Genomic DNA, 14,399 nt, shown 5'->3' with positions numbered 1-14,399 from the left:
TTGTATCATCCGCAAACTTACTAATCCTACCTCCCACATAGTCATCTAGGTTACTTATATAAATGACGAATAATTGGGGACCCAGCACAGATCCCTGTGGTACATCACTGGACACTGGCTTCCAATCACTAAAGCAGCCTTATGTCATCACCCTCTGTTTCCTATAACTAAGCCAGTTTTGAATCCACCTTATCAAATTCCCCTGTATATCATGTGTATTTGCCTTTTTTATAAGTCTCCCATGTGGGACTTTGTCAAAAGCTTTGCTGAAATCCATATAAACTACATCAACTGCACTACCCTCATCTACACATGGGGATGAAATAGTTTCCAGCCAGTTGCCTTTATTAAAAAGAACTCAAATTCTCAAATTTAGATTTTATAGGCAGCAAAATCACAAATATTGTGATTCAAACACCAACAATTTACAAAATAAAGGCAAGTGTTAACAACAAATTAGAGGAGCATTCAGTACCATCATTTTCATCACCTTGAATGTAGGCAGTCTATGTAAAATAGGTGTGACTCCTCTCATTAGTACCTTATTCTATTTGCCAGGGGCACATGGTGCAGTGACAGAAGGAACAGGGTCAATTATAATGCTGCCCAAGCCCAGGGAGAAAGTTACATTAGGCAAGGTTAGCTGGGCTAAAAAAACAAAAAGCAATATACTCAAGGAAGGATGATGATGTTTCATTACTGACATTTAAAAGACAAAACAAGGCTATATCTCCTTTCATATTTTATTTTTATTCGTCTGTAGGCCATGTTCTAAGAATTCAGCGCTACACAATATACCACGAAGCAGTAATCATTCAAGAATAAAAAGAAACTTATTGAAGTTTAGGCAACCATTAAATTAGTTAGTTAATAGTTATAAACTACACAGATGGATATGCAATAATCAGTAAAGAACAAAGACGGTATAATCAAATGTTACAGGAGCAGCCATTTCATTAGTTATGTTAACCAGTGAATTACAAAGCATTAATCACTGTTGATGAGTAGAAAAAAGCTTTTTGATGTCTTAAAATATATTTTCACTCCCGCACCAGTCATCATCAGAAGTTATACACCAGACCAGCAATGAGATGATTGGAGATCTCAAACTTGCAAAGATTTCGGACTTTAAACTAGAATTAAGAGAAATGATCTCACTAAGTGTGAAAACTTTGTCAGCACTGGTTGCTGAATTAAAGTGCATTTCTAAATAATAATGCGCTTTTTGCTGTTTGACATAAGAACACTAATGACCAGAATAACTTTGCCATGTTCATTCACCAAACAGAATTCTAACATTGGTTTTAATACATGTAATACCTTAGCAACATAGACTAGAATGGAATAAATATATGCCATGACAATTTGGTACTAGCATCCATCTAAATGGAGATCTTACACTCTTAAATCTTCATAGGAAATAGTTGCAAAGTGGTTTTCAACAATGTTAAAATATTCACACTTGCCTGTAATGTTTTCCTGTGATATCAGTAGGTGTCACTTTAATTGGTGTTTCAAAGTTGAATTTATGATTTGCTGGACAGAGCTTCCTGACAAACAATCACAGGTTGCTGTAACATCTACCCTCCACAAACCACTGAAAATGCTTTCTGGGGATAAAAAGTTCCACCATGTTTTTCTCAGCAACTGAAAGTTTAAATATCCAAATTAATATTTTAAATAAAAACAATATAGATTTGTAGTAACTGAAGATTTAGCTTCTCTTGCTGGCTATCAGGGGTTACGTGATGTCTTTGGAGGCTCCGACCAATGAGCTCTAAGCGCAGGTAATCCGGGGGTTGAGGCTTCCTGATGAGACTCCTGAACGAGCATGTACCATCTGAAAAGCTATCTGTAATAAAGTTCATCTATTTCTTGTTTAGACTTGTCTGGTCCACCAAGTCATTACATTTGGTGACGAGGTTAAAACAGCTCCGCATCTGCACCTTGTCTTGTTACTGTGAGTACATTGAATCTTAAGAGAAAAGAAAAGAATGCTCACCAGTCATGCCATTCTTTAACAGGATCAACCCTGAGCCAGTATGCAGAGCGCCTTGGTTTTTATTTCAGAGCGAATGAACTTACCACGGAGGAATAGCAGAAAGCCACCCTTTTCAGTGTATGTGGTAGCAAGACATACAAACTCATCCGCAGCCTGACGGCCGCGAATGTGCCCAATCCTTTAATGAATTAGTGGACCTCGTGAAAATGCATTTCCAGCAAAAGCCATTGTAATAATGCAGCAGTTTAAGTTTAATTCCAGCGTTAGGGCCCCAGGAGAGTCCATCACAACATATATGGCAAAAGGTGACGCAGATGATAGAGCACTGTGATTTCAGAGCCACACTAAATGATATGCTGTGGGACCAATTAGCTTGTGGAGTTTACAATTACGCTATTCAGCACCATTTATTCGCAGAGGTCAACATCGATTTGAAACGTGCCCTGGAAATATCCCTCACTATGGAAAGTGCTGTGAGAGACCCGCAGGCTTTGCAACACACAACATGGTGCTGTTCTTCATGTGGGGTGGGAATCTACCACCAGGCATGACATGAAAACCAGAGACACAGCAGCAAAGTGAGAGGCAATGTCCACTGTTAGAAACATGAAAAGGCCTAGCAGAAACACTTCAGAAGTGACTCCAATTTGTTATAGATGTGGAGATGACCATGGACCGGACACCTGCAGATTCAAGGAAGCAGAATGCCATTACTGCCATAAGAAAGGTCACATAGTAAGGCAATGCAGGGCGAAGTCGAAACAGCCTATAAAGCAGCAAACCAACATGACTGAATTGGAAAATACAGCAGAACCTGAAGCTGCCGATATTGACACCTATTCCCTGTATAATGTCGCCACTGTAAAAACTGAACCTAACACTGGCACAATCCAAGTTAAAGGGAAGCCACTAATAATGGAGATAGATACGGGAGCCTCAGCCACAGTAGTGAGACAGCATACATTTAAATACCTAAATGAAGGTACCCAGCCACTGAATCTGGAGCAGACAACTGCTAAATTAAAGACATACACTGGAGAATCTATAAAGAGTATCGCCACAGTACCAATGTCTTACAGGCAACAGACAGCCCAGCTTCCAGTGATAATAGTGACAGGAGAAGGCCCTGATCTTCTGGGCCAAGACTGGTCACAGAAAATTAAGCTTGACTGGTCTGAAGTATTTTACCTGAGAACAGGAGGAGTTCCTGAGCTGCTAAGGAAATATGACAGTGTATTTCAGACAAATTAGGGAAGTTAAAAGGCTTGCAAACAAAAATATATGTGGATCCTCAGGTGACACCACATTTCTTTAAGGCCAGACCTGTGCCTTATGCATTGAAGGAGATGATGGATGCAGAATTGTGCCAGTTAGAAAAGCTGGGCATCATCCAACCTGTCCAGTTCTCGGAATGGGCAACAGCTATAGTTCCAGTGGTTAAGCCTGACCAAACCATACATACTCGTGGGGACTATAAATTGACCATGAACAAGGCAGCCAAACTAGATATGTACCCCATTCCAAGGATAAGTGACTTATATGCAATGCTAGCTGAAGGCAAATCCTTTACAAAATTGGACATGAGCCATGCTTACCAACAATTAGAACTGGATAGCATAACTAGAGGATACGTGACTGTCAACACACACAAGTGTCTTTATCAATATACTCGCCTGCCCTTTGAAGTGTTGTAGCATGTGCAATCTTCCAAAGGACAATGGAGTGTCTTTGTAAGGACTTCCCCAAAGGATAGTATACCTAGATGATGTTTTGATCACAGAGCCAACCGAAACTGAACATTTGGCCTACCTGGAGGAGGTACTAAGAAGATTCATGGAAGCCAGTATACGGTTAAAGAAGAAAAAATGTACATTCCAAGCACCAGAAATTACTTACCTAGGTCACAGGGTAGACGCAATGGGTTTGCATCAAGTAGAACAGAAAGTTAGGGCAATAAAAGATGCTCCCTCAACGTCCAATGCAACCGAACTTAAGTCTTTCCTGGGTATGATCAACTACTATAGCCACTTCTTGCCAACTTATCAACTGTGTTAGCACCATTACAGTTGTTGTTAAAAAAGAATTGCCATTGGTTGTGGAATTCACAGCAGGAAGAAGCCTTTGTGAAAGTAAAGAAACTGTTGCATTCATCGTGTTTATCGGTACACTCGACCCATCGAAAGAATTGGTATTAACATGTCATGCTTCTCCTTATGGTGTGGGAGCTGTGTTATCATATAGAATGGAAATGGATCAGAAAGGCCCATTGGCTATGTCTCTAGAACACTCTCCCAGCTAGCATCACAGAATCACACAGTGCAGAAGAGGCCTTTTAGCCCATCGAGTCTGCACCGACAAGTGAGCAACACATTGAAAAGGAAGGTTTATCGGATATTCCACCATTACCTACATGGAGGGCATTTCACCGTTGTGTCAGACCATAAACCATTAATGGGTTTATTCAGTGAGGATAAGGCCATTCTGCCAATAGCCTCAGCAAAAATTCAATGTTGGACTTTAATTATCTGCATATGAGTGTACCTTTATGCATCCATCCTGGCTTGCATATTGCAAATGCGGACACACTTAGTCATCTCCCGTTACCAGATAGCATTGTACATGCTCCAGTGCCACAAGAAGTTGTGCTTGTACTGGATTTCTTGGATACTTCACCTGCATGTGTGAAGCAAATTAGAAATTGGAAGAACAGAGATGCAATTTTGTCTTAAGTCAGAGACCTTGTGTTGCAAGGGTCGTCAAATTCACCAGTGACTGAAGAGGTGAGACCATTCCATGCCCGAAAAACAGAGTTAAGTTGTCAAGATGAATTTTGTTGTGGGGATCAAGGGGTGTCGTTCCATCACAAGGTAGCGAACCACTCTTGACGAAGATTCACAGTGCGCATCCAGGCATCCCAAAGATGAAAATGCTTGCGCAAAGTTATGTCTGGTGGCCAGGTACTGACAGTGTCAAGCACTGTCTCCATTGTCAGCAACAACAGAAGTTGCCTGTTTTAGCTCCACTGCATCCGTGGGAGTGACCTTTTCAACCCTGGGTTAGACCACATATTGATTATGTTGGACCATTCTTAGGGACCATGTTTTTGTTGATGGTAAATGCACATTCTAAATGGATGAATGCACATGAAGTCAATTCACCAACATTGAGCGCAACTATTGAAAAACTGCATCATTATTTTAGCATACATGGCCTACCTGAAATCATCATTTCTGGTAACGGTACAGCCTTTACCAGTACAGAGTTTCAGAGATTCATGAATTTAAATGGAACCAAGCATATTAAAACAGCCCCATGGCATTCCTCATCAAATGTTTTAGCTGAAAGAGTTTTGTAAACTTTCAAATCTGAATGAAGAGGTTATCTGAAGGTGTTTTTTTGGAACTCGATTTTCCCGCTTTCTTCTCGGTTATTGTACAACACCACATTCAACAACGGGTTCAACACCGACTGAATTATTGATAAAACACTGCCTCCGTACAAGCTTAAGTCTGGTGTTTCCAAACTTAGGGGGGAAAGTAGAGAGGAATCAGAGCAATCAAAAATTGAATCATGATATTCATAGCAAAGCTCAAAGATTCACTGTAGGAGACACAGTATTCGTGAGGACTCTTAGAAGTGGACCTTGTTGGGTTCCTGGCGCCATTATCTCAGAGACTGGTCCCTTATCCTTCCAGGTGGAAATGGAAGATAAAATTGTTCAAAAACATTTGGGGCATCTTCGTGAGAGAGAGACATTCCAACAACCCACCATTCTGCCTGTGAGTAACATCGAACCATTAATCCCTGAGGTTACAGATCGACCTAGTATAGACAAGCCCAATGTCTCTACAGAGTTGCCTAACCCAAAACTGCCACTTTCTAATGATGTATCTTGTGCTGCAGTATTTTTTTTTTGCATTCATTCATGGGATGTGGGCATCACTGGCTAGGCCAGCACTTATTACCCATCCCTAACTGCCCTGCTACAGAGGGCATTTAAGAGTCAACCACATTGCCTTTCCTGATCATGTCAATCCTGTGGAGGAACCTGAAATGGTAGAGCTACGCGCTCAAACTGAATAAGGAAAGCACCTCTGAGACTTAATCTTTAATCAGCTGAAGTTGTATATATGCATATGTTGTTGGATATTCAAATGTTCTCTATAAATAGAAACTGTAAAAAACTACAGAGGGGAGAAATATAGTAACTGAAGGTAAAGGCTCTCCAGCTGTCTATCAGGGGTCACGTGATGTTCTTGGAGGCTCTGACCAATGAGCCCTAAGTATGGGTAATCCAGATGGGGCTTCCCGTTGAGAATCCTGTTCGAGCACATAGCATCTGAAAAGTTTATCTGTTTCTTGTTGAAACCTATCCGGTCCATCAAGCCATTACAAGATTCATAAAAACTTGTTTACATTTATCCACTGAATTATCTTTTTTCACCGCCTTCATTGAAGATTTTACTTGAATATCTCCCAAAAGGCTGAGCTAGGATTGGTAACCTAGAAATTGTTTTTGGTTCAGTTTTGGACGTGTAACCAATGGCTCACAGAAAACATTCATACCCCAATTTGAAAGTTGCAGGCTGGCCTGAAACTGAGCCCCATTAGCATTAATTGGGACCCACCTACTGCCCATCTTCCATCTCAGCACCCATATGGAGCAACCTTTCTGAGGAACATCTACAAGTAGACATCCTTTGGCTCAAGGAATGGAAATCATGGGAAGTCACTAACATGTTCCTTGTGACAAATCCTATCTGTTTAGTGGCAGACTTTGAAATACCACGGTGACAGTGGTCCTTGCTGAACAGGTTCAGGACAGGACACGATCCCCATGTAGCCAATCTCCACTACTGGCGCCTCAGTACAGCTCCCTTATGCACTTGTGGAACAACACAAACAGTGCTGCACATTACCGAGAAGTGTCCCCTCTACAGACTAAGTGGTGGGCTAATCTCCCTAAACTCAGAAAATGAGGCTATTGCTTGGCTTCGGGGATTTGCATTCCCTAAATAAGTAAAAATAGGAGAGCAGTCAGCACCTTCACAGGAAGCTCACCATTTTATATATTTCAGGTTCAGATTACTTTCCTAGGTTACTACACTTTAAGCTCTGCTCTTTAATTTATTCCCTAATTCCTGAAACTCCCTTGACAGAACCTTGGTTCTGTTCTTTTTCATGTACTGGTTCTACCACGAGCCACAACTTTTAACACTCAGCTGCTAGCCATGGCTCAGCGGACTGCACTCTTGGCTCTGAGATAGAAAGTTGTGGTTTGTGCACACTGCACAAGTGTGGTCATGAGTGAATACTTTAGGCAGGTTATTCTTTCCATTCAAGGAGTTCCTCAGCAGATCACTGTATTTGTATTGCAAATAGTTAATTATTCTACCTGCAGCCACAGCAGCAAAATCTAAGAAGCTATTTAGGACTAAGTCAAAGTCATACTGGACAGTTGAAAATCATAGCTAACAATTCTTGGCACTAACCTGGGTTAATTTTTTCAAGTCTATCATCTTCTTCTTGCAGTACCTTGAGGGTTCGGGACACTGCATTCGCTGTTTCTTATCATGCATGGTGAACCTCAGGAGGAAGCCTCTTTGCCGCAGACAACTTCCCTCCGTTGCTTAGCTCAGTCCCTCCTGAATCTAGTCATCAAACTTGCTCTCTTTTTCCATTGCACCATTGCACTCAGTCTGAACTCCCAAATTGCTAGCCACAATCAAGTGTTGCTCTTCCATGCACTTTATAACTGAATCAACTAATGGCCCTTATAATATTGCTTAAATTTAGATTGCAGCCACAGTCCAATCAGTTGCTTCATTGTGCAAGTACTATAGCGCACATGCTAACACAGATCATCTCACATCTTCAACTATGCCTAATAAAACGCATAAACCAAAATTTAGGTAAAATTAATCCTATTTTGGAAATAAAACAGTAACCCTTCTAATCAATATTCTTAACTATGACCACTCCTTTCAGTAAGCAATAGATAAATAAATATATTGCTTGAATAAAACACATAAAAATGTAAGTATTGTTAATTGTATTTTTTATTAGTCTTTTTAAAAGGGAACTGACAGTAACATGCTCTCTTTACATCAACCCTCTTTTTTTTTCATTATGATATACCCTTCAAAACCATGCTTTACTATTAGTGTTATCTGAATTCATCTGATATAACTTTATAGTTTCACTGACAACAGTCCTTTGAAATATAACGATTTTATGAAAACCATTTCTAAGTATTTATATGGATTCTGATTTTCTACTTGTATTACCTACATATACCACATATAAAGTAGAAAGGTTGGCACCAACATTGTAGTGTTTGTCATCATTAAATCACTATCCTTGTTACTCTGCATTGCAATATTTGCCAAACTTGTGGAGTGCAGACAGGTGCCAAGACCCTACCTGACTCAAAGCAACGTGGAGCTGGGTTACCTACACCAGGTAATCTTACTCATCTTTGCTATGGTGTCAACTAGGGCACTGATTCCAGGTTTAGGTTACTTTTATGCTGTAACTGCCACATTGATGCCAAGCAAAATCAGTTGGCACAAATATTACAGTTATAGTGAGAATGCAGCCTTAATTTGATGGAGACAAAAGAAGCCAAATAATGTGTGCCACAATCCTTAATAGTTGCTACTGTTTCATCTTAATATCATGATTGGAAAGCAAATTGTTCCTTCATGCAGTAGGATGAGAATGGATCTATAACGGAGCAGTAATTCTGATCGTTCATTTTTTGACCTTTTCCATAACTAGTGATTTTTGTATGAACACGTAAGTAATTTATGTCACTCAGAAATAGAAAATGGTAGAAACTTACAGTATTTGAAAAAAGATAGGTTAACACTGCAATTAGAAATCCTTCATCAGAACTGCTTATCTTTACATAAACTCAGCTTTGGATGGCACACTTTCTGTAGTAATATTTGAAAATTTATCATTCCTCCCATTTCAGATTCCACACCCCTTTACTCCATCATTCTCTCTTACATCCAAACATATGAAATAGGCCCCCTGAGCCTGCTCCACCATTCAATAAGAACATGGCAGATCTGCTTGTGTTTTGAATTCCACATTCCCATTTACTTCCGATAACCTCTGATTCCCTTGCCTAACATGAATCTATCTACCTCTGCCTTAAAAATAAATACTTTCCCTATTTCAGCCCCTATATCAGAGCATCTCAGTCTTCTCCCTGTATCAGTCAGCCTTCCCTTTATCACATCATCTTTCTCCATGTATGAGACCTTTCACATCTCTATAAGAATCACTCATCACCCTCTGTTGTACCACTCCATTTTTTTTCAATTCACTCATAGGATGTGGGCATTGTTGGCTAGGCCAGCATTAATTGCCCATCCCTAATTGTTGCCCTTGAGAACGGAGTGGCTTGCTAGGCCATTTAAGAGTCAACCATGCAGGCCAGACCAAATAAGGACAGCAGATTTCCTTCCCTAAAGGGCATTAGTGAACTGGATGGGTTTTTATGACAATCATGTCATAATCATCATTATTGAATTCAAATTTCACCATCTACAGTGGTGGGATTCAAACTCAAGTCCCCAGAGCATTTCCCTGGGTATTTGGATTACTAGTCCAGTGACAATACCAATATGCCACCACCTCCCCTATCTTCCCTTATATTATTCCTCACAATCCCTGCACTACATCTGTTCCAGTCTTGGGTTCTGCCTCTTCCTCACCCTGTATTACTCCTCATCACCTATATTTTCCCTCTTTAGTATCACAGAATCATAGAATCACAGAATTTTAACGACACAGAAGGAGGCTATTCGGCCCATCGTGTCTGCACCTGGTCTCCAAATGAGCATTATGACCTAGTACCATTGCCCTGCCTTTTCCCTGTACCCCTGCACATTGTTTCTATTCAAATAGACATCCAATGCCCTCTTGAAAACATCGATTGAACCTGCCTTCACCACACTTCCAGGCAGAACACTCCAGACCCAAACCACTCGCTGTGTGAAAAAGCTTTTTCTCACGTCACACAGCATCATCCCACCCATTGTCTTGTATCATTCCTCCCTGTCGATCACTTCCTCTGCTCTAACCAAAAGGAAAGACTTGCATTTATATAGTGCCTTTCACAATGACTGGATGTCTCAAAGTACTTTACAGGCAATCAAGCATCTCCAATCAATCTAAAAGACAGCACAGGAGTATCAGCTTTGATTTTTCTTAGAGCGAGGCTTGAACTCAGGCCTTTCTGACTCCGAGGAGAGTGTGCTAACAACTAACCAACATTGGACACTGAACTAAACCAGCCCTTATCACTCCTCGTTGGCTCTGCATCATTCTTCTCCCTGCATCAATCCTCACCCTGTATCACTCCTCACCTTTTATCATTCCTGCCCCTGTATCATTCCTCACGCTGTATAATTCGTCACGCTGTATCATTCCTGCCCCTGTAGCATTCCTCCCCTGTATCATTCTTCTCCCTGTATCATTCCTCATGCTGTATCACTCCTCTCCCTGTATCATTCCTCATCCTGTACAATCCCTTCCCCTGTATCATTCCACTCCCTGTATTATTCCTCTCCTGTATCATTCCTCACGCTGTATCATTCCTCCCTCTATATCGTTCCTCACCCTGTATCATTCACCCCCTGTATCACAGAATCACAAAATCACAGAATCACACAGTGCAGAAGAGGCCCTTCGGCCCATTGAGTCTGCACTAACATGTGAGAAACACCTGACCCACCTACCTAATCCCATTAACCAGCACTTGGCCCATAGCCATGAATGTTATGGTGTGCCAAGTGCTCATCCAGGTACTTTTTAAAGGATGTGAGGCAACCTGCCTCCACCACCCTCCCAGGCAGCGCATTCCAGACCATTACCACCCTCTGGGTAAAAAGGTTTTTCCTCACATCCCCCCTAAACCTCCTGCCCCTCACCTTGAACTTGTGTCCCCTCATGACTGACCCTTCAACTAAGGCTCACTAAGCTGCTCCCTATCCACGCTGTCCATGTTCCTCATAATCTTGTACACCTTGATCAGGTCACCCCTCAGTCTTCTCTGCTCCAACAAAAACAACCTAAGTCTATCCAACCTTTCTTCATAGCTTAAATGTTTCATCCCAGGCAACATCCTGGTGAATCTCCTCTGCACCCCCTCCAATGCAATCACATCCTTCCTATAATGTGGCGACCAAAACTGCACACAGTACTCCAGCTGTGGCCTCACCAAGGTTCTATACAACTCCAACATGACCTCCCTACTTTTGTAATCCATGCCTCAATAGATAAAGGCAAGTGTCCCATATGCCTTTTTCACCACCCCACTAACATGCCCCTCTGCCTTCAGAGATCTATGGACATACAGGCCAAGGTCCCTTTGTTCCTCAGAACTTCCTCATGTCATGCCATTCATTGAATACTTCCTTGTCAAATTACTCCTGCCAAAGTGTATCACCTCACACTTTTCAGGGTTAAATTCCATCTGCCACTTATCTGCCCATTTGACCATCCCGTATATATATTCCTGTAGCCCAAGACACTCAACCTCACTGTTAACCACTTGGCCAATCTTTGTGTTATCCACAAATTTACTAATCTTACCCCCTACAAAGTCATCTAAGTCGTTTATATAAACGACGAATAATAGGAGACCGAGCACAGATCCCTGTGGTACGCCACTGGACACTGGCTTCCAGTCACTAAAGCAGCCTTATGTCATCACCCTCTGTCTCCTGCAACTAAGCCAATTTTGAATCCATCTTATCAAATTACCCTGTATCCCATGTGCATTTGCCTTCTTTATAAGTCTCCCATGTGGAACCTTGTCAAAGGCTTTGCTGAAATCCATATAAACTACATCAATTGCACGACTCTCATCTACATACCTGGTCACCTCCTCAAAAAATTCAATCAAATTTGTTAGGCATGACCTCCCTCTGACAAAGCCATGCTGACTATCCCTGATCAAACCTTGCCTCTCCAAGCGGAGATAGATACGCTCCTTCAGAACTTTCTCCAATAGTTTCCCTACAACTGACGTGATACTCACTGGCCTGCAGTTCCCTGGCTTATCTCTACAACCCTTCTTAAATAGCGGAACCACATTACCTATTCTCCACTCCTCTGGCACCTCCCCCATGGCCAGAGAGGAATTAAAAATTTGGGTCAGAGCACCTGCGATTTCCTCCCATGCCTCCCTCAGCAGTCTGGGACACAAATCATCCGGACCTGGAGATTTGTCCACTTTTAAGCCTGCCAACACCTCCAATACCTTGTCAATCCCTCTATCAATTTGCTCAAGAACCTCATAGCCTCTCTCCCCGAGATCAATACCTTCATCCTTATTCTCTTGGGTAAAGACGGATGTGAAGTATTCGTTCAACACTTTACTGATGTCCTCTGGCTCCACCCATAGATTGTCCCCTTGGTCCCTAATGGGCCTTACTCTTTCCCTGGTTATCCTCTTCCCATTGATATACTTATAGAATATCTGGGAATGTTCCCTACTTCTACCAGCCAGAGCTTTCTCATATCCCCTCTTTGCTCACCTAATTGCTTTCTTAAGCTCCACCCTGCACTTTCTGTACTCCACTCATTCCTCCACTGATTTGGTCCCCTTGTACCTGCTAAAAGCCTCTCTTTTCCTTCTCATCGTAACCTGAATATCTTGGTCATCCATAGTTCTCTGGGCTTGTTACTCCTTCCTATCACCCTAGAGGGAGCATATTGAGCCTGTACCCTCCCCATTTCCTTTTTGAACGCCCCCCCCCACTGCTCTTCTGTAGATTTTGCCACAAGTAGCTTTCCCCAGTCTAACTTGGCCAGATTCTGCCTTATTTTATTAAAAGCCGCTCTCCCCCAATCCAAAACATTTTTTCGCAACTTGTCTATTTCTTTATCGATAACAAACTTAAACTGTACCATGTTGTGGTCGCTATCACCAAAATGCTCCTCCACCACCACTTCAGCCACTTGTCTGGCTTCATTCCCCGGAATTAGGTCCAGCACTGCGCTGTTCATTGCGGGCCCTCTACATATTGACCTAAAAAGTTCTCCTGTACACATTTCAAGAAATCCACTCCATCCAAGCCCTTAACACCATGTCTATCCCAATTAAGGTTAGGAAAGTTGGAATCACCTAATATAATAACCTATTGTCATTGTTTTTATACACCTCCGTGAATTGTGCACATAGTTGCTCCTCAATTTCCTGCTGACTATCTGAGGGTCTATAATAAACACCTAACAATGTGGCTGCCCATTTTTTATTCCTAAGCTCTACCCTCAAAACTTCATTTGATGCCCCCTCCAAGATATCATCTCTCCTTACTGCAGTAATTGACTCCTTAACTAATAATGCAATGCCTCCTCCTCTTTTACCCCCTCCCCTGTCTCGCCTGAAGACTTTAAATCCCAGAATGTTGAGCTGCCAATCCTGTCCCTCCTTCAACCATGTCTCAGTGATGGCTACTATATCACAATTCCACGTGTCAATTCTCACCCATAACTCATCCATTTTACCTGTAATACTCCTGGCATTAAAGTAGAGGCCATCCAGCCTTGCCTTACTGCCTTGAAACTTAATGCAGCTGTACTTCCTCTGACTTGATTGTTTTATAGTATTATGATGTGTCCCTATTCTGCTAACATTCTGTGTCCCATCTTCCTGCTGAATCACCGTGTATCATTCTTCCCCCTGTATCATTCCTCCACTTGTATCATTCCTCACCTTGTATAATTCCTCTCCCTGTATCATTCCCCTCCCTGTATCATTCGTCCCCTGTATCATTCCTCACCCTGTATCATTCCTCACTCTGTATCATTCCTGCCATTGTATCATTCCTCCCCTGTATCTTCTTCACCCTGTATCATTCCTCTCACAGTATCATTCCTCTCCCTGTATCATTCCTCACCTTGTATCATTGATCACCCTGTATCATTCCTCTCCCAGTATCATTCCTCTTCCTGTATCATTCCTCCACTGGTATCATTCCTCTCCTTGTATCATTTGCTTGGACAGTGGACTAACAGTACCAACTACCAATGGGCAATTTGAACATTTTAAGGAAGACTTGTATTATTTTAAGCAATGAAATACAAGGGCCAGGTTTTTCATGCCCGCTGGCATCGGGCATGTTCAATGGCGTGAGCAGACAATATGGTACGATTAGTTTCATAATGAGAAACCAGTTTGCGATTGTCTGCTCAGCCCTCCGATGGCGGGCATTGGGAACCTCACTGTAATATCTGCATATCATTTTTAGGCCAGCCCACCAGAATCATCCCCCAACCCCTGCTGGATCGCCTGCCCATGTCAGCCGGAAAACACGCCAATGTGTTTCATAACAGCATGTATAAGTTGTGCACTTGGCAGGCTGCACTTCACTCG

Source organism: Carcharodon carcharias, chromosome 1 (genome assembly GCF_017639515.1).
Source record: "Carcharodon carcharias isolate sCarCar2 chromosome 1, sCarCar2.pri, whole genome shotgun sequence".
In the NCBI taxonomy this organism is placed as follows: domain Eukaryota; kingdom Metazoa; phylum Chordata; class Chondrichthyes; order Lamniformes; family Lamnidae; genus Carcharodon; species Carcharodon carcharias.
The sequence above is the reverse complement of the archived record's forward strand: the minus strand, read 5'-3'. Positions refer to the sequence as shown.